Source organism: Onychomys torridus, chromosome 13 (genome assembly GCF_903995425.1).
Source record: "Onychomys torridus chromosome 13, mOncTor1.1, whole genome shotgun sequence".
NCBI classification, from domain to species: domain Eukaryota; kingdom Metazoa; phylum Chordata; class Mammalia; order Rodentia; family Cricetidae; genus Onychomys; species Onychomys torridus.
The window spans coordinates 27483277-27510221 of record NC_050455.1 but is presented as its reverse complement, the minus strand read 5'-3'; the positions used below and the strand labels follow the sequence as shown (position 1 = coordinate 27510221).

At 50.8% G+C, this 26945-nt stretch overlaps 2 long non-coding RNA genes across 6 annotated transcripts in view; one reads left to right on the top strand and one right to left on the bottom strand.

The window, feature by feature from the left end:
• LOC118594686 overlaps nucleotides 1–26945 on the top strand; it is a 100165-nt gene that overhangs the window by 51010 nt on the left and 22210 nt on the right. For all 3 annotated transcript variants that reach the window (XR_004946397.1, XR_004946396.1, XR_004946395.1), the window contains exons 3-5: nucleotides 15433–15501; nucleotides 15887–15955; nucleotides 17466–17645. This is a non-coding gene — a long non-coding RNA (uncharacterized LOC118594686). The remainder of the gene's footprint in view (nucleotides 1–15432; nucleotides 15502–15886; nucleotides 15956–17465; nucleotides 17646–26945) is intronic.
• The window catches only part of LOC118594687, a 41660-nt gene continuing 37091 nt past the window's right edge, over nucleotides 22377–26945 (bottom strand). For all 3 annotated transcript variants that reach the window (XR_004946400.1, XR_004946399.1, XR_004946398.1), the window contains exons 3-4: nucleotides 22907–22978; nucleotides 22377–22598 (exon numbers count right to left, since the gene is read on the bottom strand). This is a non-coding gene — a long non-coding RNA (uncharacterized LOC118594687). The remainder of the gene's footprint in view (nucleotides 22599–22906; nucleotides 22979–26945) is intronic.

Sequence of the window (26945 nt, the reverse complement as noted above, 5' to 3'; positions counted from 1 at the left end):
TAATTCCCACCTGACAGATGATGACACAGAATCAGAGATATAGTGTGATGTGATCAAAGTCACACAGCTATGAATAATCAAGGTGAAACTCTCCCCAAACTTACCTACTCTGCTAATGTCCTCTTATCAGTACCCTGGACTCCTAACACAACTGTCAGCCTGCACAGGGCTCCAAGGACTATCCAAAGCGTCAAGGAGCATGGCCTTGAGTTACCACCCAATGACACAGGGCAGCATCACCACAGCAGGAGCTGACCTAACTGGAGCTCAAGGACCAACCTTGGGAGAGCCTGGGTGAACTGGTAAGTGCAACCACCCAGCCAGTCCATCTTAAGTGGACCCCCATTGAACTGCCCATCTGCCATGTGGTGGCCGTCATCCTACTGGATGACAGATTGGCCTGCACTTACCATTCCCAGCCATCCTTCCCTCTTCCTCTGATACCAGGAGCTACAGATGGTCCTTCCTTCCTCTTGGTTCATCAGTTGGCTAGTTCCTTTCTACAGACCAAGGGCCTTTATTTGTGACTCTCTAGGGTGATGCTCAATGACACAGGGTCAGTGAAAACAGACCTGGCCACTGTCCCCACAGACCTTCTAATCAGACCAGCATTTGCCCAGCAGTCTCCCAGGTCATGAGGCTGAAGTCACCCTTCCTGCCCCCGACCTCATCTCCCCTGGGCCCTGCCGGCCCTGCACTGGGGGACCCTCTTCCTTTGTGACCTGTCTTGGTAATTTGGGAGGTGATTAACAGCAATCACGCTTGAGTTTGACATCCAGGCACGGCCGCTAAATTGAGGCTCACAAAGCCTCCTTGACATCCAATATGTTATATGCTTTTCCCCTTAATTAGGAGCTAAAGTGGATAAATATGAAGTTGCCATGGCAACAGCCTCCCGGGTTGGTGGAGGGATGCAGCTCAGTTTCTGTCGGCTGGCTGGCTGACATGTTGGCTGATGGACCATACCAGCTCCTGGGAAGGAGTAGGCAGGGGCCCTCCCTCGATGTCTTCAAGCCTGCCCCCAGGCCAGCTCTTCATACTCGTCTTCATCTTTGCCCACTAGACTTCACAGAGGGCAGGGTATTGTGGCACAAGCCCATCAATCCTTGCACCTGGGAGGCTGAGACAAGAGGGTCATGAATTAGACATCAGCCTGGTTACATAGAGAGACCCTGTTTCAAAACTAACTAGCTAAATAAATAAAGTTATACTTCATAGCTTTTGGGTGGATATCCCAGCTGGACCACAAAGCTCACTTGGTGTGACCAATCAAAAAGGAAATGGGGACTTCCTAGGTAGTGAGAAGCCACCATGATCTTAACATCCAGATCTCTTAACTTTGGGGTCAAGGTCTTTAGTGGTCCTTAAATGTTCTGTGTGTGGGGGAAATCCTAGGTCACTGGGGAATCTGCCCAGTGCTATGGATCTACAATGTGCGCCTGAGATTAGCTACACCATGGGTCTTCTTTTTAAACTTTCAAAGAGTTTTTATTACTTATTTTATGTGTATGGATGTTTTGCTCCCAGGTATTTATCTCTGTGCACCATGTGCCTGCACCTGGGACTGGAGCTAAAATAGCTGTTAGTGGCCACATGGATGCTGGGAATTGAACCCACAGCCAGAGTTCTTAACTGCTGAGCCATCTCTCCAGGTTCTGGATCTGCTTTTTAAATTCCATTAGCCAACGGTGAGGTTCTATCACATTTCCCCACTGAATCTCCCCAACAAGGACGGTATGGTTTGTCTACAGATGGGAAAATAGAATTTCAGAGAGGTTTGTTCACCTCCTTGGGGTCACACAGCCAGTAGGCAGAGCAGTCAGGACCAGACCCGCATCTGTCTGCAGGTTGGAGGCCAGGCTCTAACCACTGTACTCCACTGCCACCCAGACTGTGTTTTTTTGTTTTTTTTGTTTTAACTCAGAAGTGATGAGTGTGATAGTTGTGGGCTTCAAGCTAGGTTGTCCTTCTGCCAAGTGGAGACACTGAAACACTCCTCCCCCTGCCCCCAATCCTTGCTGAGGTGGTTGGAGGGTTCTATCGATTCAAGTCTCCCATTGAGGAAGAGCCAGCCCCGACACCTTCTAAACTGTTTAAGCCTGTGGAAGGAAGCAGGGGCTCCACCCTAAGAGCCCACAAGTAGAGCTACCAAAATCCTGTTTTCAGGAGTGCAAACTGGGTCTGGATGCTCCTCTATCCTCTTCTCCGGCAGGACGCCTCCAGCAGGGCATCCGGGTCAGGCAGGAAGGAGGCACTGCCTCCCGCTTCGGGAACCCAGAGCATGTCCCCTGACTCCAGGCTCCATCAGGCCCCGGTATCTGGGTTGACAGGTGGGAGGGAGCAATGTGCCGCCTCCCTGAGACTCTGGTACTTGGGGCTCCTCCTGTGCCCCCGCACCACGTGGAGTGGGTGCTGGTAGCGGCAGCCGGGGCTGGTGGCTTGGCCCCCGAATTTCCTTTCCTTCCAGTTCCGACTAAAAATAGAGACGGCAAGGACGCAGCTCGTTTTGTCAGACAGTGTTGGAGGGGCGCCTGTGCAGACACAGGCCCCCCATTTCTCGGCACGTGGTACCCAGCTCCCTCCCAGTTTCCCCGACACATGCCCCTGCTGCTCACAGCCTCCCTCTGCTGGGCCAGCTGTTGCTTAGAATCCAGTTCCTCAGAGAACGTTCTGACGGGTCTCGGAGTCGGGGAGAGGCAGGGCCCCCGGCCACAAAACACAGACAAAGACCTAAATCTCCCGGGGTTGTTTCTGCCTCTTCTGCAAGTCAAATAGGACCTTTGGGACAAGGCTGCTGGGTCAGGACACCTTCAGGGTTGGAAGTAGGCCCAGAAGCCCAGGCAGGGAATGAACCCCCAGGGACCCTGGCTGGTAGTGAGGTCATGCACTCTGAGGTGCCTCGTTGCCTTTACTCCTTCTCACTTCCTGGCCTCCCCACAGTTCTCCTTCGGGACTAAGAAACCACCATCAGCCTAGTTTAGGTGCTATTCTGCGGGCAGCCCCTCTTGGCAGAAAGACCCAGTGGGGTCTACAACTGGGATAGGGGTGGAGACTGACATCACCTGCCCCCTAAACCCTAGCTGTCCAGCTGGGCATCTGCTCAGGGAGAATGCACCTCTCGACAGTCCTTGCTGGAGATACACACACACACACACACACACACACACACACACACACACTCATGAGAATATTCACACTTGTGCACACACACAGAGGAACACTCACACACATACACACACTCACAGGCACTCACACACAGGAACATCCACTCACACACACACAAATACACATATTCACACAAACATACACATACTTGCATGAATGCTCACGTGTACATGAACATTCATATAGATTCACATGAAGACATACACAGAGCAAGGACCAGCCTGAATTTATTAGGTCTCATGAAGTCCTGGGGTGTTTGGAGAAAGCTGGGAATATAAAACTGGAAAAAGTAGGGACGCTGGGCTAGACAGCAGACAGGCCCCAAATGATGCCTCAACTGAGATCCCTTCTTACTCCAAGGGGGAATTTCTTCCTGGGGCAGAGACCAGGCTATAGATTGCTCTGACACACCCCTCTTTAATCTAGGCTTGGCACACAGAGCATCTAAACATCTACAGGTTCAGTGGCTCATAGGAATGAAAAAAAAAAAATGGAAAGAAAATAGTTTGCTACTGTCCCATGAGTTCTAAGACAGGGCCAGCACAAGGTAGGTGCTTGGACATGCCTGCTGAATGAGTGAAGAGGAGAATGAATGAATGAATGAATGAATGAATGAATGAATGAATGAGCATGACCCGAGACAGGGAGGCAAACATGAAAACCATCACTATGGTGTTTTTACAATGGGCAGAACCGAAGCTTAGAGCCAAGGACAGACAGCAGTTTGGTGCCTCTTCTAACTAACATGCATTCAGTCCTTGTCCTGTGTTTATTGGAGGAGAAGCTGTGTAAGAAATGGACAAAGAGCAAGGCTGCCTGCCACTCCCCCCATCAGCTAGGCTGTCCCTGTCTGGCCCTAACCTGGCTTCCCTCACTGAGTTTCATGGAACTCTGATTCCCCGGGACCCCACCTGAGAAAGAAGGATGTTTTCTTTTTTTCCTTTTTGGTTTTTTGAGACAGGGTTTCTCTGTGAAAGCTTTGGCACCTTTCCTGGAACTCACTCTGTAGCCTAGACTGGCCTCGAACTCACAGAGATCCGCCCACCTCTGCCTCCCATGTGCTGGGATTAAAGGCATGCGCCACCACTGCCCGGCTGAGCAGGAAGGATGTAATGAACTGCCCTGTGGCTGATCGGCCCTGTGAGGGTCTCACCTTGATGACCACAGCTTCTAGAACTCTCCCAGCTGCTCTCCTCCTTGCTCATTAAGACTCATACTCTCTCCTCCAACACATGAGTGCCCTCCTGGGGTCTCTTCTCCAGGTAGTCAGGGAGGGAAGAGGTGTGGGGATTTGCCCAGTGACCCTCTCAACAGCCTCTGACTTCTGTAATAGGACAAACCCGGACAGGGAGTCAGATTGTGTTTTCCAGCTCTGAGCAGAGAGCACCCAATCCAGAAAGGACTGCCACTCCCAGCAAGCTCCAGGACCAGACCTAGAGCTGTGCTTCCTTTGTAGTGAAACGGCCCGAGCCCTCAAGCTGTCAAGCCAGTTCAAGCAGACCTGAGGTAAATGGCATCAGAACCGCTGAAGTAATGCTGTCTGACTTCCATTCCCTGGGGATGCCCAGGAAAACCAGATGTCTGGCCAGTGAGATCACAGGAGTGATCTTTAAGTAAATACACAGCCATTCACCTCCGTTCCCTCTACTCTGCTTGCCTCACCGGCTCACCCCCTCTCACCAGCGCATTCTGCACCCAGCCCCCTGCACCTGTGGCCTCCTTACAATTGCATCCACCCCCAAGAAGTTTCTCCCTCCTTTCCCAAGCTCCCTGCTATCTGCCCAGCCATAAACCAAAAAACCCGGAGCACCCGTGCCAATGAATAAGTAATGACAACATTAGTTCCTAAGCACTTGCTGTGTGCCAGGCAGTAACTAAATACTTCTTTATGTGCATTATCTCATTTACCCCTCACAGTGACTTGGAGACATAGATACCATACTCTATGAAGGACAGGGTTCTGAGGCTAGAGACCCCACCTTCTCACTTGCCAGGTGACCACAGGCAACAGAAATCACTTAACCTTTCAGACTTCCTGTTTTCTCAACTGCAAAGCCTCCTTATAAGGTTGTGTGAGGACATTAATAAAGTGTTAAGTGCTGAACTTAGTAGCTCACATCTGTAATCTCAGCCCTCAGAAGCCTGAGGCAGGAGGAGGCTCTCAGGTTCCAGGCTAACCTGAGCTACACAGTAAGACCTTTTCTCAAAACAAGCAAACAAAAAACCAAAGATAGGGGATAGCTAATGAGGTTGCATGCCTGCCTAGTATCAACAAATAAGGTCTGGGCTCAGCATCTCAAGAGAGTAAATGCTTAGCACCATGCCTCACAAACATGGCTGTTATTACTATTGTTATCCTTCTTTTAAAGTGAGGATGCTAGAGCAGTTAGTTACATGCCAAAGTCACACAGGCTAGAATGTGGTAGCATTCTTACTTGGAGCTCCTTAGTCTGGATGAGGGGGCAGCAGGCTGGGCCTGATCAGATTTCTACTCCCCTATTTCCAAGGATATGGGCTCCTCTTTTCCTCTCCTATGGAAAGGCAAATGGAACTGAGGTGAGGTAAGTGTCCAGACTCCAGTGATAACCAATATCCCACAATGCTCTGCAAGGTGTATGCATAAGCCCACCTGCCGAGCCTGGAGTCATCTAGGCTTTAGACTTGAAAGCGATTCTATCTTCTGTACTTCCTTCTTTCCCTCCCCTCCTCTTCTCTCCCCTCCTTCGCCCCCCTCTCCCCAGCTCTGAGTGTTCAGAGACACAAACTCCGTTTCTTACGAACAAGCCCACAAGCCCCGGGAATGCTCCATCTCCCTCATAGTCCCTGGAACACAGTCCACCTTGGTCCACTCACCCACCCTTACCTCCCAGACATTCTCAGCCTTGCTTGTGTCCCAGTTTTTCTCAGGCTCCCTGTTTCTGGGCCATCATAAAGATGCATTCTTTCCCTAGTTCCCATCTTCCTGCTACTTGTCCTCCCAGGCCCCAGGCCCAAGGCCACTTCTCCGAGTGACTGTTTGCTTGTCCTTATGTATCACCCGCAGCCATCTCTCCCCTGTAACAACCTGGTCTTCCACAGATTGGCCCAGCTCAGGCCAGGCTCTGGGATTGGTACCCAGCACCTGAGGCTAGAATGAGAGAAAACCAGAGAGATGCTAATTCTTCTGCTATTTTTTTCCCCGAGACAGGGTTTCTCTGTGTAGCTTTGGAGCCTGTCCTGGAACTCCCTCTGTAGACCAGGCTGGCCTTGAACTCGCGGAGATCCACCTGCCTCTGTCTCCTGAGTGCTGGGATTAAGGGCATACATCACCACCACCACCTGGCTTCTGCTGCTAATTCTAAGTGAAGCTGACAAAGAAAAAGGTGGGCTCCATACCATACCCCCACGGCCTACCAGGTGTCCCTCAATACCCCACCTGCTCAGGTTAAATGCAGTCTTTTGGCCTGCTCTGACCACAGGCCACATTCATGCAGCCCCCAGGCTCTGTCCTGCCCAGTCTCCATACTCTGCTGTCCACCCACCTAGAAGTAGGAACCTGTTCTCTGCAGCCCTGAGGCCCTGACACATCTCCTGATTTTAAGACCTCATATAAGGCGCTGACTAGATCCTATCTATACCTAGACCTTAAGCTCTGTGCTTGCAGCAAGAAATCCCCAAGGGAACCCATGGCAACGCCCCTCCACCCCCCCACCCCCCCCACCCCCGCTTACTCTCTTGGCTACTGTATTGTCTTAGTCCAGCAATACTCTTCTTACCCACTCATAAAGGGACCTGGAATGTCCCATACTCTATCCCAAATTCCAACTTCTAGGTTAGCCTTTGGGTGGTGTCCACGGAAGTCTGTGTTGGGCACTGGCCTGGGAAGGAAAGGGTGTCCTCATTCTCTGTGATACCCCATGGCCAGTATCTGCATGTGTCTCTTTAAGGTCTGGGCTATCCGTATTTCCCAGGAGCCATTCACTGTTTTCCTTTACTCTGGCCCTCTGGGCTTGCACAATCCGCTCCATCCTTCCCCTCCCCCTAAGGATCAATTAATTACAAAACAGCAAATGGACATGACTAAGGCTCCTGCGTGCTAGGCAAGCGGTCCACCAAGAAGTCTGCGCAATAGCCCCACCACAGGGGCGGCTAGTTGTCAATTCCACTGTACAGGTAAGGAAATGATCTCAGAGGCATCAGACAATTTCCTGGTTCATCCAACCGTCAGGGTCCAGTTGGGAGCCCCTTCCCAGGAGCTACTTAGCTCTAAAGACTTGATGGTGGGAGCCAGGTGTGTGGGTGTGGGAGCACCCCCCCCACCATAATCCTAGCACTCAGGAGTCTGAGGTAGGAAGATTCCAAGTTCAAGGCTAGCCTGGGCTACAGAGCTAAGACCTTGTCTCTGAAAGCAACCCCCAAGGACTATTAATAGTTCTAAGCAAGTGTGTAGGAGAGGGGGTTCAAGCTAGGAAGGCAGTGTCATATGGAGTGGCAGGAGGAGGGAAAGGGGAGGGTGAGAGAGAGTTGGGAGCAGCAGAGGATTCCAAAAAGTGGAGTGAGGAGGGTGCGGTGTGACCGGGAGTTGGGAGTGAGCTGGGGAGAGAGTGTAAGAGGGTGTGTGAAGGGGAGGGGGAGCAGAGGGGGGGTAAGAGGGTGAAAAGGTAGAGGTGGGAAGTTGGTCAGGTCAGTCCTGGGGGAGTGGGGAGGTGTGAGGGCTGTTTGGGGTAGAGGCAGCCTGAAGATGATGATGATGATGATGATGATGATGAGGAGGAGGAGGAGGAGGAGAAGGACGGGGGAGTGTGAGCCACACCGAGGCTAGGGGAAGGTGAGAAAGGTTTCAAAAGGTGTGAGGATGCTTCAGGTCCCCAAGGAACCCCATGACCCCTGTCGGCAGGGGAAGAGAGGAAGGAGGAGGGTGCTGGGAAGAGGTGGGTTGGCTTGAGGTTTCTGTCCCTGCCTATGCCCCCAGCTGCTGCAGACCCCCACCAGAGCCGGCCACACTGCGAGGCTCCATTTCAGGGATGGGTGGAAATTTCCGTTTTTAGCAAAATCCATTTGTGAAGCCCTAGAGCTTTGAGCCGCGTTCTGTTCTGCTCGCCTGGCTCTGTTTGCCTGGCTCTGCCTGTCTGGTGCTGGCCTGCCCGGTTAGCTCTGCTCCCTACCCCACACCTCCCCTGCTCTCCTTCCTGAGCAGGCAACGCATTAGTCCAGAATCTGGCCTCCCCACGATGGTCCTCCAGTCCCACCCTGCCAATTGTCCTGACCTCCTGGGAGGTCCCGAGAGCCTAGAAAGTGAGGGAGATGGATCACTGCCTTGTCCTCAGCTGGGGGACCATCAACACAGCTGACCCCCACCATTCCATTTCCCAGAGCCGAGTGGAGCATAAAGAGGTCTTGGAGAGAGATCAACCTGTTCAGACCTTCTCATCCAGTGGGTGGGGAGAGTCATGCTCAGGGCTACATGACTTGCTGGTGACCACATTGTCCCAAAGCCTGGGAGACAGCTTTCAATCTTGCCTTGCTGCAGAACTGTGCCTTCCATGCAAGTTTACTCCTATGCACCTGAGATTGCTCATCTTCCCAGTGAGCTCATGGCTCTTCTCTCACACTGGTATGACCTCAGGGAATTGAAAACAGCTGGGTGAAGCTAAATGGGGGTGGGGAGAAAAAGCCTCTGGACCTCAAGTGCATGCTGGAGGCAGGATGGTAAGAGTTCTAGAGTTGCCGGACGGTGGTGGCGCACGCCTTTAATCCCAGCACTTGGGAGGCAGAGCCAGGCGGACCTCTGTGAGTTCGAGGCCAGCCTGGGCTACAGAGTGAGTTCCAGGAAAGGCACAAAGCTACACAGAAGAAACCCTGTCTTGAAAAACAAAACAAAACAGAGAGAGAGAGAGAGAGAGAGAGAGAGAGAGAGAGAGAGAGAGAGAGATCTAGAGTCTTGTGGTAGGTGTCCATACTCCTGCTCCACAGGACAGGGATGGCATGGGCATGGATCAAGGACCTGCATGGGGAGATGAGTTGTCTCTCCTGGGGTAGAAAGCTTGGGCCTTCTCTGGGCAAAACTTTCTACCCTGAGCCTAGGAGTGGCCACTCTGGCTGCTGAGTGGCAGATGCATTCAAATCCAAGTCCTGAATGATAGGCCGACAGACTAAGCTCCTCTATGCAGGTGCAGGGGCAGGGTCTGTCATGTTCACTTCTGACACAGGGTACACCCGTTGGGCCCCGGCAGAACCAGAGCCAGCTCAGATCTTAGTAACTGGTCCAGGGAAGGTTTTCAGGACCACCTGACTCCACCTGATCTTTAACCAAGTCCTGTATCCTGGGCTCACACTGTAGGGCATGCCCTGGCACACTGTGCCAACCTTGTCTCTAACACATGCCCCAGCACAGCCTCCAGCTGCCGCCCTCCTCCCCTACCCCCACTGGAACCCCAGGCCCCATCTGCTCCACTTCCCTGTATTTTCCCTGAACATCTGGACTGCTCCCGAAATCTGGCTCCTGGTTTTTGTCCAGAGGGAGCTGCTGGGGGAAGAGGAAACTCCTGGGTGCCATTAGTTCTGAGCTAGGGCCAGGGAAGGCCCTGGCTGACCCCCTCCTTCCAGCCTGCAGCTGCCAGATGAACAGAATGAACAGACCTAAGAGAGCATGGCCCCTATTGCCTACTCTTCCTACTCTTGAGCACACCCTCAGATTGGGGATTGTGTGCACAACATTGCTTCCCCAGCCTCCCCAGCACCTACCCACGGGTCATAGTGTTCTCTGTGCCAGGATTTGCTGGTTATGTTTAGCATCCTAGCAAGGGCTGCACTCCTGAACTACATATCCCAGGATGGGTAGTTTTTTTTTGTTTTTTGTTTTTTTGTTTTTTTTTTGCTTCCCAATCCTCTAAAATCTAGTAATTCAGGGTGTGTGTGTGTGTGTGTGTGTGTGTGTGTGTGTGTGTATGCAAGCTTAGCTACCGTGGGGTGGAGGCAGTGTGTGTGTGTGTGTGTGTGTGTGTGTGTGTGTGTGTGTACACGCGCGGGGGGGAGGCTTTGGGGACGCCCTCTCCCCCACTGGTCCCTCTGACCTCCACCTCTACTATGCTTCCATTCAGCCCGTGTCTTACTCTCTAAGGCGGTCAGTCCTGTATTTGAACTGAGTTTCCTTCGGGAGAGGGCACGTGCCTCGTAGGACACTCTCCATGGTCCTGAACTGTGGGTAGGCCCGCAAAGGTCTCTACTAACTTCGAGGGGCAGAGATCAGGAAAGAGATGGTCTCCTCCTAGAAAGGAAGTCTCCCACAACTGAGAAAAAGCGTGGAAGACACAGAGGCACAGAGAGAAAGGGGGAGATGTGAAAGGTGAGATTTTGGTCGTTCTGTCTAAGAAAGATAATCTTCTCTCCTAGTTCCTTCCTCTCCCTGAGACCAGCTCGGTGTTGCCCCTGCTTTCTCTGTAGATACCACTTTCCAGTTCCTCTCATACTGCTCCAGTCTCTGCCAGTTCGAGTCTTGTCCTTTAAAGACTTGACTGTGCCCAAACCAAAACAACAACAAACCAGAAGAACCCCTCTTCTGGCTTAGGCCCGCACAAGAGCAGCCATCCAGTCCAGTGGGCCCAGCCGCAGTCTTCAGGAATGCCTGCCACTCTGTGGGGAGCAAAGGATTTACAGTCGACTCCACCGAGACCCCCCCCCCCAACCCCCGGACCGCGGCTGGAAGGAAGGACTGGAGGAAACAGAACAGAAAGAAGAGTGGAAAGCGGTTTCCAGCTCGGTTATGGCTGCTATTATTTATTTATTCATGTATTTTTTATTAAAGAGGGATGTCGGCCTAATGAGCAAAGAGCCCGGCGGGCTCCTGGTGGGTGGAGCTGGGGTAATGGGGCACAAACCACAGACTCTGGGCCCGGAGGCTCCTCTCCAGAGCGGGGGATCCCTTGGAGGCAAGTGCTCCTCCGCTGCTGGCAAAGCCCTTCCCCGCCCCTGCGGGTGCCGGATCGCTCTGAGTCGGCGCGGGCAGACGCTGCTCCCCTCACCCTAAGCGGGTTCAGCCCTCAGCGCGGGGCAGGCTGGAGCCTCCGGAGGCATCTCTGCATCTCTGGTGCAGCATGGCTGCCCGAGCTCCGCCCCGCAGCCCACTTGCCCACGGCCTCCTCCTTGGCTTCTCTGCGAAGCAACAGCTCAGCTATCTTTCGGCCTCAAGCAGGATCACACTCCGCCTCAGCTTCAGCGTTCGGTCCAGAGCAAGCTTGGGACCCGAGCTTACCTGTCTAAAGTCTGGCTTTCAACTCAGGCAGTCCTCCGCCATAAGATAATCCCTGCTGCAGCCTGATCTTAATTTGGGGGCTTTATCTGGGAAGCTGGCTCAGACCAGACCAAGAACCGGCTACTAGGGTGGGGTTAGCCTTAATCCCAGTCTGTATTCAAAGAAGAGCTTCACTCTCAGCCTCTGGCCAAGAGTTTCAGGGTGGACAAGGAAGTCAAAGTCAAAAGCTGTTGGGATGGGGAAATTGTTTATAATTCCAACACCGGGGAGACTAAGACTGGAAAATCGTGAGTTCCAGACTAGCCTGAGCTACAGTCAGATTCTGTTTCCGAAATGAAAAAGAAAGCAAACAGAGAGTATAGCCCGTGGGAGTGGGGACGCGGTTGTTTCCTTTGACCCAGACCACCGAGGCTCTCTGTTACTAGCAGAAGGTTGCCTCCTGCTGATTGTAAGGACCTGGCTGAGAGTCACATCCTGGGGGCTCAGGGAGAGGAAGGTAACTCTGAGGCATGCTTCCTTCCAACAAAAGCTGTACCAAAGGAAGTGATTTGTTCAACAAATATCAGCAAAGGCTTGCTATGTGCCAGGACTTGGGGACAGGCTAGCACCCCCAGTAAGCCAGCTCAAGGTAATGCTGATCGGGGGTAGAGCAGCACAGATATCTTAGTGGCACCAAACTGCCCAGCATGCACTTGTGCCAAAGCCTGTGTTTCTCATCATTACCTCATTGCACCATGACAGCACCAGCAGGTACATGCTGTTACTGTTTCCATTTTGCTTATTAAATAGCATTTTATTATAGGAGCAATGCATGCACATTCTGGAAATGGGATGAGTACAGACAGCAAAAATACAAAAATTGAAAACTGGCCCTATTCCTATTAATCATTAACACCACCTCTCCACTACTGCTCTCGTTTGCTTTTGAAATAAGATCTCACCATGTAGCGGTGGCTAGTCTGGCACTCACCCTGTAGACCAGGCTGGCCTCAAACTTGTGGCAATCCTCCTGCCTCTGCCTTCAAAGTGCTGCAGTTGCAGGTATGCATCACCGTAGCCAGCTGTTCTTGATCTTCTTTTTTAAACTTAGAAGTCTTTTTTGTTTGTTAGTTTGTTTGTTTAACCAAAATATGATCAAGGGGCTGGAGAGATGACTTAACAGTTAAGACCACTGGCTGCTCTTCCAGAGGACCCCAGTTCAATTCCCAGCCCCCACATCGAGGTTCACAACTGACTCCAACTCCAGTTCGGGGAATTTCGAGCCCTCTTCTGGTCTCCACTGGCACTGCATACATGTCGTGCATAGATAGATACACAGGCGGGCAAAACACCCGTTCACATAAAATGAGGGGGGAAAGGTGATCAAGGTGTGTGTGTCCAGCAATTTCCACCTTTTCATTTCAGTAAACATCTTCTCTTCTAGTACACAGCCCATATACCAATTTCTCCAACTGACCACCCTCCCAATCTTTTCTAGTTTGTTTGCCAGAGTCCAGTGGGAGGACAGTATCCGACCATCCTGGGCAGAGCATTGCTTAGCGTGATGCAGTCCATTTTTCTGGGCTATTTATCCATTAGAACATCCAGATCAGCCTTCCTCTACACATCCCTTCTCCCAGCTTTCTAGTTATTTCCTTGTACTATTGTTTGGCTTATGACACTCTCCTAGCATTTCCTGGAAACCAGAAAATTGATCTAAAGGCTGAAGCCATTCAAAGCAATCCTCTGCAACACGTGTGAGGCAATACTGATACGTCCTGTTGTACTGCAGCAGGAGGCGGGTACCTTACGCTCTCACCACTAGAAATGCTGAGGCAGACAGCACGGTGGCTATAATTTTATCCTCACCCCCTAGGAAATGATGTTTGTGTGTTACTTTGGCACCAAACACACTTGTTTGCTTGACCAGAAATTCACTTAATGGCTATTAACACCAATCCATAATCCTTGACTGATTACTCTCATATTTATTTAAGACTCACTGTTTTTTATATGTGTGTCTGCCTATGTGTGTGTGTACAGTATGGGCAGGTGACTGCAGAAGCCAAAAGAGGGCATCGAATCCCCTGGAGCTGGAGCTACAGGCAGTTGTAGGCCATCTGACATGGGTTCTGGGAACCAAATTTGGGTCCTCTGAAAGAGCAACAAGTACTCTTAACCTCCAAAGCCCAAACCCAGCCCCCTGCTCTATATATTTAAATAGGCAAAAACTGAGACTCAGGTGGGAAATCTATCTCACATAATCAGCACATTTGGAATCCAAGTAGAAATCTGGTACTTGGCACATATTCAAATGTACAAGCACCTGTCAGGGAGATGGTCTTCTCTCTTTGTGGATGAAGGCCCGTCTGAGGTGAGACAGGTTTTCAGTGAGGTCCAATCTGCTTCCTGGTTGAGAGCGGATGCCACTAACGATAGAGGCCAGCAAGGCTGCTCACCGTGTGTTCTATGGCCGTCCATGCTAAGAAATTTGAAGCATCATCCTCTCCAACTCTCCTCACAAGCCAGCAAGGTATGCCACATCACTACCTTTCTTCAGAACTGAGAAAGACAGTGTTCTGAAAGGTGAAGTACTTGCCTAAAGCCACACAGCTAGTGAGCAGTAGGGCCAGGATTAGCTCTGCTGACTCCGAAATCTGGACATTTTGTCATCACTCTGACCCGACCTTTCAAATTGGCTTCCTAACCAGCCTGAGATGAAGAGGGGAAACTGGTGAGCTTGGCTCTCCCTCCTGATACAGGCTGGTTTCCCTAGCTAGGGACTAACTGTACGCAACCCTGCTTAGTTCTCAAGATCAGGCGTGTGTTCATGGTGGTCTGGCCTTAGACTGGGTTGGTTCTGAATTGGTCCACAGCTCTGTTGCTCTCTGTTAGCTTCACCAAGAGCATCCAAGAATCCCCCTGGTTCCCTGTGCCGACCTCTACCCACCAAGTGACCTTCTCCAATGTATGAAATGGGCAGAGCCGGGCGGTGGTGGCGCATGCCTTTAATCCCAGCCCTTGAGAGGCAGAGGCAGGCGGATCTCTGTGAGTTCAAGGCCAGCCTGGGCTACAAATCGAGTTCCAGGACAGCCTCCAAAGCTACAGAGAAACCCTGTCTCGAAAAACAAAACAAAAACAAACAAACAAAAAAAGAAACAGGCAGAATCTGCCTTGGTTCCTCCAGCCTCTGCACCTGCTGGTCCTCCACACTGTACCCCTACCCCGGCCCTAATACCTCCATCTGAACTTCACACTTGGATAACAGTACGCAGCAGACATAACACTCCCCTTTTCTCACCATTATGCGCTTACAACTCTTTTCTGAGGGAAGCAAGGATGGCGGCTTCCATCCCACAGAGGCAGATGTTGAAGCTTGGTAAGAAAAGGACTGAGCCCACACCTGCTCCAGTCTTGCCTCGTCAACATTTTCAAGTTGGCCCCAGAGCCCCCTGGGTAGTTTCAGCACTGGTCGGAGGTGCTGGAGGAGAGGCAAGGTTTTTTCCAGTGGGTCTGGGTCTGGAGCAAAGGCTTCAGGGTCAGGCTTACATCCTCCAGCCATGTCAGAGAGCGGGGCTCTGAAATGTCACCAGCACTGAGGGTGTCTTGAGAAATGTCAACAAATGCTGATTTGAGTCCCTTGGTAGAGGGTGGAGCCAGCGTTTCTTGGTAGATTCTCCGTATGTCATCCCATTCCAATTGCAGAAGAAAGGAACCAAAGAGCCCTGGGGATTTCCCCAGACACGTCCAACATTTAGCAGATTTTATACCTAGGGGAACTGAGACTCGAAACTTACAGAACAAGGTTGCCATTCAATCCAGAAGCATCAAGGATCTCCACCATCTAGTCTCATTCTCTGCTCCCTAGCATCTCTGGTCTCCATCAAACCCTAGTCCCTAGACTGACTTATCTTCCCCTAAGCCCTAGCCTTCTGGGATCACGGGAGCAACAGGATTTGAGGACATCATTCAGGCTCTGGGCCCAGCTTGTAGAGGGGGCAATAAGAGAAGAACCTGAGCCAGCCAGTGCACCAATTCCTGCTCTCAACCCCTTACAGGACTCATCCCTGCACTGCAGAGGTGACATCACAGCCTCCAAGAGCTCTGGGAACGCCCACTTCCTCCAGGTTGTGAAGCTGAAACCCTCCTTTCTCTCAGTAGGGACACCTTAATCCATTATTCCCACCCTTAACCAGGGAAGGCTGTTTCTGGCTCAACCTAAGTCAGCCTTGCCAAAGCTCCACCCATCCACATTCTCTCCTACAGGGTGAAAAGGACCAGTCTCCCTGTCTTAGAGAACCTTCCCCAAGGTCCCTGAGAGCCTGGGTCCCTGCTGCAGCAGTTCACAACCTCCTCTCTCCTGGCCCTATCACCCATGTAGAACCTAACACGAGGGGGGAGCAGGGAGAGGGGGGATGGGGGGTGGAGTGGGGGGGGGCTCCCTCCACTTCCTCTGGAAGGGAAACACCTGAATCATTCCTACTTTCCTCTCCCACACCTGCCATACCACAGGTGCAATGAGCAAAAAAATCGTTGACATCTCAAATCAGGCCATTCACTTCCTCCTCAAAGCGCTTGAAGGTAAGTAAGCCTCAGACTGAAAGCCTCCTGAGAGTAGAGACCATGTTTCTGAATCACTTCTTTGTGATTAATGCGGCTCCCACACAAGAAGCCACCTAATAAATCTTTTTTTTTTTTTTTTTAAAGAGAATATATCAGTGAACAAGTGAATTCATATGTAAGTGAATGAATGAATGGCCCAGACAACTAAGGACTTAAGAACAAACAAACAAACAAACCCCTCTTGTTATAAAGAGGAAATAAGGTTTAGGAAGGACAGCAACCTAGAAAGGGCCTCCCAGATGTGATGTAGTAGAATTAGAGCCATCCTTCTCGAGATGGTTCCTTCCTGGCCCTGGAAGCTTAGAGCCACTGAGCAGAGAGCAGCCCATAGGGACAGCATAGAAAGCTGGATGGGCCAGACGCAGGCTGAGGCCCAGGCAGACGGAGCCTCTGCCCAGAAGGAAGGACTTTCCTGGAATTATTCTGCCTCCAGGTGGAGAAATACAGAAGCCTAATTGGTTTTCTCGGATCCTGGAGCTGGCTTCATAAATCACGGCTCCGTTGAAGATACAGGCACCTTGTGTCTGGAGACCTGGGTGTGACTTGGTGCAAACTCCTAGTGCCATGAAGAGGCTTACAGCCTCCATGTATAGGTGCCTATGTCACCCCTGTCCAGAATAGAACACACCACTCTCTTGACAAGGTCCACTAGTCAGCTGTGGTGCACTGCTCAGTCCTCCATGCTCAAGTACTCAGGCACCCAAGGGAGAAGCTGGTAGAGGAGAGAGGTCCAAGAATACAGAGTGGGAGTGTGGCGAAGGCCCAAAAAACCTTCCTTTTCTAAATTCAATCCTATCCACCGTTTATTGAGGGCCTACCGTGTGCCAGATACTGTGCTGGGCTCTGGGGACCCTGGGATGGCTCCGATGCAGAGGAGAGAGAGGAAAGAGGCAGCTACAGAGACAATCCTCACAACATGGGTGATAAGTGCTGTAGAGAGAGGTACAAAGTGCTCTGGGAGCTCAGAGCAGCGGGCCATTCATTCTTCCGCTGCTGGAAGAGTTCGGGAAACTGCATAGGGAGGGGCTGTTTTGGCTAGGTTTGGTGGGCTTGGAGGTGGAGAGAAGGGACACATCATGCAGAGAGGAGCATGTTCAGAGACAGGGGTGAAGGAGAAATCCTTGATATGGTGTAGCAGATGGGGAGGCGGGAGGATCGCTGGACAGCAAGCTGCAGGCCAGCATCAGAAAGGCCATGAATGATCGTACTAGAGTGCCTGGACCTAGTCCAGCCGTGGGCAAAAGGGGAGCCATTGAAGAATTTTAAGCAGGGGTGTGTGGGGGGGGGGGGTGGCAGGGCCAGATTTGTGTTTTAGAAAGCCTTCTTGGAGGGGGTGGGGAGAATGAACTAGAACTGTGGCCAACAGGCAGAGAGAAGGGAATGTGTCCTAGGGACACTTTGGAGAAAAGATGGGCAGGGCTTTTCCTTCCTAAGTAACGCTTTTGCACTCTCTTGCCTTTGCACTCAGGCTGTGTTTCCCTGGGGAGGAGGGCTGCTTCCTCCATTCTCTGGTCGGCTAAGGGCTTCTGCATTCACAAAACTGAACCTACAGGGTCTGACTGACGCGACCATCTCCAACAGTTCTGACTCCTTCTCTCAGCCTGTGCTGGCGACTTCTCTCTACTCAATCCACAAGCCCCATGGAGTGGTAAGCTTAGCCTAGGCCTCCGGGGAAGGCCCGAAAGATCCTCCCTCCCTCTTCTCCTTCCCTCTCCCTTCTTCTTCCCTCCCTCCTCCCTGGAGCCCAAGCTTTCTTGCTGGGAGCTCTCAGAACCAGCAGAGCTGTGGATGAAATGGTTCGGTGGCTCCAGCCCAGCTGCTGCCATGGCAACCAGGCTGCCTGCCAGACCCACAGCCGGGAGCGGGCCCAGTTTCCTGCTCCAGAACTACATTTCCCAGCATGCAAAGCACCTGCAGGGATGAAAGAAATTCACTCCCTGCCTGGGTTCAGCCTAAAAGGTGCATGGAAGAACATAGTGTGAGGAACCCCCAGCCGCTACCCCCTCACCCGGTGAAAGCAGGGAGCAAATCTGGGTCTGGAGGTGACCTAGAAGCCCTTTCTCCTTGGTGGCCTACCTGCTTGACAAGGAAGCCAATGACTATAAGAAAGACCAAAGGCTTTTAGGAGCACTGGTTAGGAGCACTGACTGCTCTTCCAGAGGACCTGGGTTCAATTCTCCCCACCCACATGTCAGCTCACAACTGTCTGTAATTCCATTTCCAGGGGATCTAACACCCATGGCAAAACACCAATGCACATAAAATAGAAATAAATTAATTTAAAACAAAAGAAAGGACAAAGGGTAAGGATAGATGCTCGCCCTAGTTTTGTTGTTGATCCATCCATGGCGTCAATCGGAAAACATTCTCACACAGTTCACTACTCTCCATCTCTGCCTTTACCTTCAGGGACCAAGTCTGAATGGCTACAACGCACAGCCGACTGGCCTGTTTGTCTCTCCTCAAGTCCCTTCCTCCTTCTTCCACAGAAGCCATAATGACCTTTTCAAATGCAATTTTATCTTATCACTGCTGATGATGCCCATGCCCTGTGCTGTTTAAACTCTTCAGTGTTTAAATCCGTGGGACGTGGAAACAAATTGCTCAGGTTCAGTTGACAAGGCCCTGCATGGTGGTCTGGCCTCTGCCTGCTTCCAGGCACCCTCAAAGACCCCACACACATCAGCCATATCGGTCTTTTGTTTCCTTCTGGAGGCCATGTCCTGTCCTGATGCAGAGGGCCTTTGCACATGGTGTTACCGCTCTCCAGAACACTTTTTCTTCTGCCTTGGCTCCATATAGACTTTCCTACCTCAGAGTAACATCATCCTTACGGCTATTCTCTTCTAAGGAGGCTCTGATACCTCAGCTTGCTTGCCCCCCACTCTTGTGTATTCTTGACTCCATCAGCCCCTTCCATACAGCACTTGACACATTTGCACCTGTACATGAATCTATACAACCACTTGACGCCTATGCATGTCACCCTAAGTTTATAGCCTCTGTGAGGGGAGAGAGATGGCCTTTCAGCCTTCCAATGCATCCTCAGGGCCTTGAGAATGGATATTCAGGAGCCACTCCTCAAAACAAAGGGACTTGCCTAAGCCTTAGTCTTCCCATCTCAAAGCCTGCAATATGCCCTGCCCTGTGGGTAGTAGTACCAGAGACCCCTCAGTGGGCAAGACTCAGACACTCCTATGGTGAGGCTCTCAGTCCAGAGAAGAAGACAGATACCAGATACCTCTTTGGGAAGAGAGTGCTCAGTGTGCCAACAGCACAGAGCCAGAGATGTAGAAAGGTCCATGAAGACTAAAGGGTAGGAGTGCTTTAAGATGCAAAGGACTATTGTGTACCGAGCAATGGATGCTTCTAAGCCACCCAGAGCATGTATTATTTGAGGTATTATGTAAGGCAGGGCTGCTGGAGAGTAGGTTGGGTGGGAGGTGGTGGTAGCTCTGTCATGCCTTGGTTTTCTTGGGCAGTAATGGGATGGGTGAGCTATTTTTCCAACCTACTGGACCTTGGCTTCCATATCACCCCCACAAATTCCAACATTTATCAGTCTAGGCTGAAACATAGAATGGATACATTCAAGCTGTACCATGACTCAGGCAAACTACTACTATATGCTGAGTGTCTAATGAGGACCCTGACCATGTCTGATATTATGATGGGGTTGTGTTGTAATGTGTGTGTGTGTGTGTGTGTGTGTGTGTGTGTGTGTGTGTGCTGATATGCTGGCATAGTATCCAATCAGTAATGGAACACAGATTGCTGACAATTGGGGGGAGGCCCCTGAAGAAGCAGAGAACCTAGCCTGGGGTATAGGGTGGGTGCACAGCTTGCCAGGGAAATGAGGCATGGCTGACCAGCTGCAGAGCCTCAGTTGGCCTGGAGCAAGAAGGGATCCTTCTCATTCCCACATCTGTTGCTGTCTTCCTCTTCCTCAGAAGTCTTGGGGAGGTAGAAGAACTGCCTGGTATGGCTAGCTTTATCTCTGAATGCTTACCTGTAAGCTGCTTCAAGTTTGTAAAATGAACTGGAGTAGACATAATTGGCATTAGCCTTCCCATTGCATTGCAAGGATTCTAACCACTACCCTCCAACACACACACACACACACACACACACACACACACACACACACAAACACACTTTACTCCACTCGGGCAGGAGCCAGGAGCCAGGAGCCTCCGGCTGACCTGTTTCCCACAAAACCACTGTAGAATTACATGAAATGTGTCAAGAAATGCAGATGACAAGTGTTGCATGGGTCACATCTTGAGAAGCTTTGCTCTAGAGGACGCCTAATTTTCCTAAAGAGTTCCTGAAGCATTCCCTCAACTGGAAATTGTCTCTTTAAATCTAGCCAGTGGTGGTGACCTTAAGGACCCGGCCCCAAACCAGGCAGCCTTCCATTTGCCTTCAAATTTGTGCCAGGGTGCCAAGCCAACCTTGCCCCTTGGCCACCCCTTTCCAAATCCCCGCCTCACCACACATTCCATAAACACGTACCAAGAGCCTACTGTGTGCTCAAGTTCTGGGACGAACACGGCAACAATGACCTCTGCCCTCACATGGGTCTTATGTGCCATAGAAAAGAACAATTAAGCAGGGTAACGGTGGTATGTGTTATGAAGACAATAAAGCCATCATCTGGTAGGAAATGCCTGGGGACCTGTTTAACTCAGGCTTCAGGAAAGGCAAGGAGGCTGTCTTGGTACCTGTGGCTCTAGGGAAGGTTCTGGAAATAAAACAGATAAACCATTCCTCTCCTTTGCTACTGGTTTTGTCTACTCTTGTCTCTGGCTCAGCTTGCTTTTCTGTTTCAACGCTCTGCTCTCTTTGTCTCATTTCTGCTCTCCTGTGCTGGTCCCCCTCCTCCCACTCCCATTGCCTGCCTCCTCTCTACTCCCTCCAGAGGAGCTGAAGAAACCAGATCTCTCTTGCTCTCAGGCCAGCCAGCAGTAATTGAGCTGTGGCCTTGCTTAGCAGATGGGCCTGTGAGTAAGGCTAGCAGAGGAGAGCAGGGAGGTCAGGGGGAAGCCTGAGGTACTGGAGAGCTGGAGGCATGAAGTGGGGGAGGGACCTGGTGAGCTCCAGGGCACTCTGAGGGCCTGGAGGTGGCCGCTGAGCCAGGTAATCTAATCAGGGGGTAAGTCATAAAGATCACTCACTCTGTGCCCAGGACCAGCCTAGGAAATCACATTAATTTGAAGAGGGTGTAAAATCCACAGAGAATTCCCTTCTCTCTACCACACACATGAAGATAAACTGTCTTCGGCTTCCAATATGATCTTACAACAGCTTGTCAGTGACAAAACAGCCTCAAATCCTCCCATTTATCAAACGGCCAATCCTGTTAGCAGCTTAAAAGAGACATAATTACCTGCGGCCTTTTGTGTGATGCTTTCAACTAACACTGCGTCCTTCTTCCTGGCAGCGGTCCAGAACATGAGCTCAGAATTCATCCCCGAGATGAGGAGGTCTTCAGAGATGTTGGAGTTGGTGGTCAGGCGTGCAGGGTTGAGGCAAGGCGTGGGATGAAGGTTAGCACCATGGACAGAGTCCTGGAGAGCTCAAGGCCCAGGAGTCCAGCTGGGGGGCCCTGTGGATATTTGGTGGGCTATGTTCCAGCTACTTCTACTACAGAGAAGTTAATAGAGCCCTAGGCCCATGATGCACCAGCGCTGGCTGTGGGGACAGACATAAATGGGCCTGTAGATGGAAAATCAGTACAGTTCTTCACCCTCTGGCAGAGAGCTAGGAGTCCCCGTGGTGGCTGACATGTTTGTGTTTCTGTGACTTCAGAATCTATCTTGCTGTTACACCAGGAAGAACAGCAGGGTTCCCTAGCTAATGTTCACCAATGAGTGCTCGCTCTGGGCCAGGCCCAGGTTTGTACTAATTAAGATAACGTGTCATACTGGATCATGATTCTATTTTCCCATTTTTTTTTTTTTTTTTTTTTAAGATAAGGAAGTTGAGTAAGCAAAGTGTCCAAGCCAGTGAGGGAGGATTCGATTCAATAATCTATGACCTGAGCCATCTCCAAGCAGGCTTTGTTATAAAGATAGCTCATTCCTGTGGCTCTAGGATGGTCTCTCACCCGCTCTACACTTTCTTCTGTTTTTCAGGGAGCACCCCCCCAGGCCAATCTCCCCTCCCATTGGAAGGCTATGAGAACCACACACATGGCTTTCCTTTTAGAGAGGACATGATTCCTTGGAAGCCTGGTTGTTCCTGGAAAGACCTGTCCTGCAAACTCCCAAGTGCATCCCCACAGCCCCCTCCCTCTCTGCCCTTGCTGGTCCTTGCTGTAGCTGCACCCTGCACATTGTGTGTGTGTGGGGGGGGAGGGCACCCTGCACCATCCTGCCCTGCCCTGCCCTGCTCACTTGTCACTGCCAAACCCCTCCTCACTTCCCTCTTTCCTAAGGTTTTCTCCGTTTTCCAGGAAGCCCAAGCAAATCTTCTCCTGGGAGGAAACTATCAGAGTTCATTTGGAAGCCAGATAAAGAGGCAGACAGTGAGAGACAGACGAGAGACAGGCAGAAAATGGATTTTGAAGTGCCGTTGAGCCAATGATTGTGGTCAAATCCTGTGGAGAGACAAGGTATCTATGTATCTTGGAAAGTTAACTAGGGCTAACTTTCCCCAGTTCCCTCTGCCCACCAGCCCTTTCTCCTTGCCCCTGTCTTTCCCTGAGCTGTCTCCCAGACTAGCATCCTACCCCCATCCCACCCCATCCTGCCTCAGGGCATTCATCACTCGGACTAGTGATTTATCAAAGGCCCTGACAGTCCCTGTTTGGCAAAAATCGATCTGTGAAGAATGGGACCAACCCAAGACCCCCTCTTCGCCCAAGCCCCCACCATCAATCTGCCCCAAAGGAGCTCCTCAGCTCACCATCAGCAGTGCCCCAGGCTGCAGGGGTCTCTGTATTCTTTGCTGTTCTTAAGCAGGAGAAGGGAGAAAGAGCTAAGAAGAAAGGGAGAGAGGGAGAGGGAGAGAGAGGAGATTAGTGCCTTCTCCCAGATGTTTATTTTGTTGTTTTTAAGTGAGAAAGTCCCAGCTCTATTAAATGCAATCAATACTTGGCCCAAGAGAAGCTTCCCTTCTCTAAGACATTTGAAATCTGGTCAAATCATTTTGCCCTGATACAAAGTAATTTATCAATTTCAAAACCCTTCTAATCAGTGGAGGCTGTGGAGTGTCCATTCCTGCCTGCCTTCTGCTGTAACACACACACACATACACACACACACACACACACACACACACACACACACACACACACACACAGCCTGTTCTCTTTCTGTCCTTCCTTTCCTCCCTCCCTTCCCTCTCCCAGCAACTGCAGATTGACTTCTCACCGCTCAGAACAGCCTCCAGGCCAGGGATCATCCTTGTATCTCTAGCCCAGTCTGTATGCTCCTGGCCTGCAGGTCTTACACTCAGCCCTGGGGCACAGGAATGGCTGAAACTAGTCACAGGCACAAACACTTTCTTCTTTTCCTAGTGGCTATCAGCTGGGGGTCTTGTTCTTAGACAGAGCCCAGAACTGGGGCCAAGAAGCTAGATGGGACCTTTGGGCCACCAAGCTTGTCCCTTAGGACCTTGGCCGATGTTTCCAAGGGACGAGGGAGACCGACTGGCTGGAGAGGGGTTGATGAATCTGGCTGAATCTGGGGATGATGTCACAATACTTTCCTGCCTGCAAAACTGCTATTTTGGCCCTCGAGACAGGTTGTGTCTGAAGGGAAATTGTGGCAGCAGCAAATCATCTTGCGACTCGCCCTCCCCTTCCCAGAAAAGTGGCTTCAGCCTTTGCAGCACCATTAGACTGGATTCTCGGCAGGTCCTTTGTGACTGCCAGCTGTGGTAGCCAGATAGGCCTCTGACCTTCGGGGAGAGGCCACCCACTAAATAGCTGATTCAAATGGTCTCACAGTGGTCCCTGCACCCTCTAGCCTCAGAGGTGACTGAGTGAAGCCACTCAGCTGGCCAGAAGTCACCACAAGGTAACCCACAAGCATGTGAACTCTCAGAGACCTTTACCTACAGGATGGTAAATCTCGAAGCCTGACTTTGGCCTTCTAGCTCCTCTGCCAGACCTAACCTAAAATCTCTAGTAGACCTTCCATGCCTCGAGTTTGGAAGACACCCTGTAAACATGTATGCAATTAGTGAATGGAGGGAGATCCCATGGAGCTCGGCACTTTGCTCTGTGCCTTCTCTCCGCAGCTGTCATAGGTCATCTAGGAACAGAACTCTAAAGCCCTTGCAGCTCCTTGCCCAGAGCTCTCGTCCAAGTACTGTTAAACTAGAGTGAACACAACGTCCTGTGGTTTATGAGGTGTTTTAATATTAACTGTCTAATTTAATTCTACAATGATGCTAGGGGATACATATTATGCTATTTTATAGCAAGAGAATTCAAGGTTCACAGAGGTGAAGTCACTTGTCCCAAGTCACACACAAAGCAAATAACAAGCCCAGGCAATCTAACCAATTTCTCTCAATCCAGACCCTAAATCTTTTCACTGTTGTTACTCACTATGTAGGCATTGAGCATCTTCTTCATAGCAAACTCTCAGTTTTCTTCATGGCAACTTAAAACCGGATGATATTACACTTCTGCATGCTTTCTTTCTGTAGTTTTTGTTGTTGCTTTTTTGGTTGGTTGGTTGTTTTTGAGACCAAGTCTCACCCTGTTGCCCAGGCAAGCCTAAAACTCTTTGCCTTGACCTGCTAAGTGCTGGGATGACAAGTGTGAGTCTTGGTGTCCCACTTGACATGTTTTTTTCTATAGATTGGGAACTAGAGGTGCAATAATTGGCTAAAGATAGCACAGTAAATAAGAGATGGAGGTAGATTTAACCTAGATCTCTTGATCTCAAATCCTAGGTCTTTCCCATTACAACATAAAGCCTTTTACAGTGATGTTCAGAAAGGGCCTGATAAATGTCAAGCACTTTCCCATTTAATCTTTGTAAAATTCACTTCCTTCTTTGAAATGAAGAAATCAAAACTTTGAAAAGTCAGCTGGCTGATACCTCACTGGGATTTGAACTCTTGTCTCTGGCTGCAGAATAGAAGCTTGGCTGTTCTAGCTTACTGATGTTCTCAGAAATACTCGTGCATCCAACAACCAGTTTATCAACTGGGTGTCTCGCCAGTGTGCAGGCAGGGCTCATGGCACAGCAGGAAGAGGAGCTATAAATGATGGGCTTCCAGAGCGGTGGCTGGCCCCTGATCCACACTGCCCCTGCCAAGCCCTCTGTATCTGATCATTACTGCTCCGCTTTCTCATCAGTCACTCATGCCAAGGGCTGGGCACATAACTCTATGGGATCCTCATATAATCCCATGATGATATCTTCCCCATTTGAAGGATATGGAGACCAGAGCTCAGAGAGATTGGCAAGTTGTATCCGGACACACAGCATGTCAGAGAACTATCCGTGTAAAGGCCCTGCTGCTTTCCTGGATCCTTAGATCACCTCCAGTCCCAGCACCCTGCTGAAAGCATGTGTGTGTGTGTGTGTGTGTGTGTGTGTGTGTGTGTGTGTGTGTGTGCACATCATCTTCCAGGTTGTTTAGGAAGAGAACTGTCATTAAGAAACACCGCAGTTGCCAGAGGGCCCCAATACTTTGCATAGACATGTAAATCCAAGGTAAACTGCGGGAGACAATTTGAACTGGTAGTCACTGAAGAAGTAGAGGGGACAGCAGCTGACTTAGGGAACACCCCAGGGCTAGGAGCCTTCACTTTCCATTCCTGTCCAGCTAAAGACTTCCCCCCCTTCCTCTGGAAACCCCCCCCCCCCCCAAGAATAGCTGTAGCACCACTTGGCTCAGGACTTGCCCTGATTGCTTCCCACATTGATGGATGAATGTGGTTCTACAAATTGGAAAAATAACTAATGTGCAGCTCCCAGACCCTGCTGCCTATGGGTGGAGGGGGCTCTTCTGGATTAACCCAAGACCTGGGAGGAATCAGTCCACTGCATATCAACCCAAAGAGGCAGCGAGAGAGACTCCCAGCCTGGTGGGGGTGGATTTCGATTTCCTACAGGGTTTCTCTGTGTCACCTCTCATCACCATAATATTTACATCAAATGCAAAAGGCCTCCTTGGAATAGAACCCTGAGGTTGTAAATGCCAAATCTAAGAATGTCAGCAAATGCAAAAGATCAGGTTCCTTGAGCAGCAGCCTCCCCCTCCTCCGGGCGATGCCTGCTGCAACCCTCAGGGCAGGCAAAGCAGGCCCCAGAGCTTCCCCGAACCTCACCCCAAATCTGGAAAGGCTGGGGGACACCCGGGGGGCCCAAGGGCCCTCATCTCTGATTCAGCCACACCAGGCAACTTCATCCCTTCCACCTGACTTCATGCAATGTCTGAGGAAATGTGTCCACATACATTCGCCGTTCAGCAAGGGAGGCCAGGCTACCTCATGGACAGACGGACAGCTGGGCTGCCCAGTGATCAGGCTGCAGCGTACTCCGTGGCCCATTGGCTGAGTTCTCTCCGGACCCTGTTCCTCACTCCCATCATCATCATCGCCATCATCATCATTGTCATCTGCCGCTCTTGAGGCCCCGGAAGCCTTTCAGAGACCACTCACTTATCAAACATTTATTGAACACTTATTAAGCACCAGGCCCTGGGAATACCATGGCAAACAAACAAGGTTTCCTCCCTGAAGGAAATTCTGTTCTAGCTACGAGACAGCTGATGATTAAGGTGAGGAATAAATAATTTTAATTGCTGTGAAGAAAATAAATTGGGGCGAAAGGAGGGAGGCCTCAGTAGGGAAAGGCCTGTCTGAGGAGGTGGCATTTGACCTGAAAAATGAGAAGCTGCCCTGCGGAGATTTGGAGGAAAAGTACCCAAAGCAGCAGTGTAGTGAGGGCAAGAGCCTTGAGAAGAGAGGGAGCGTGTG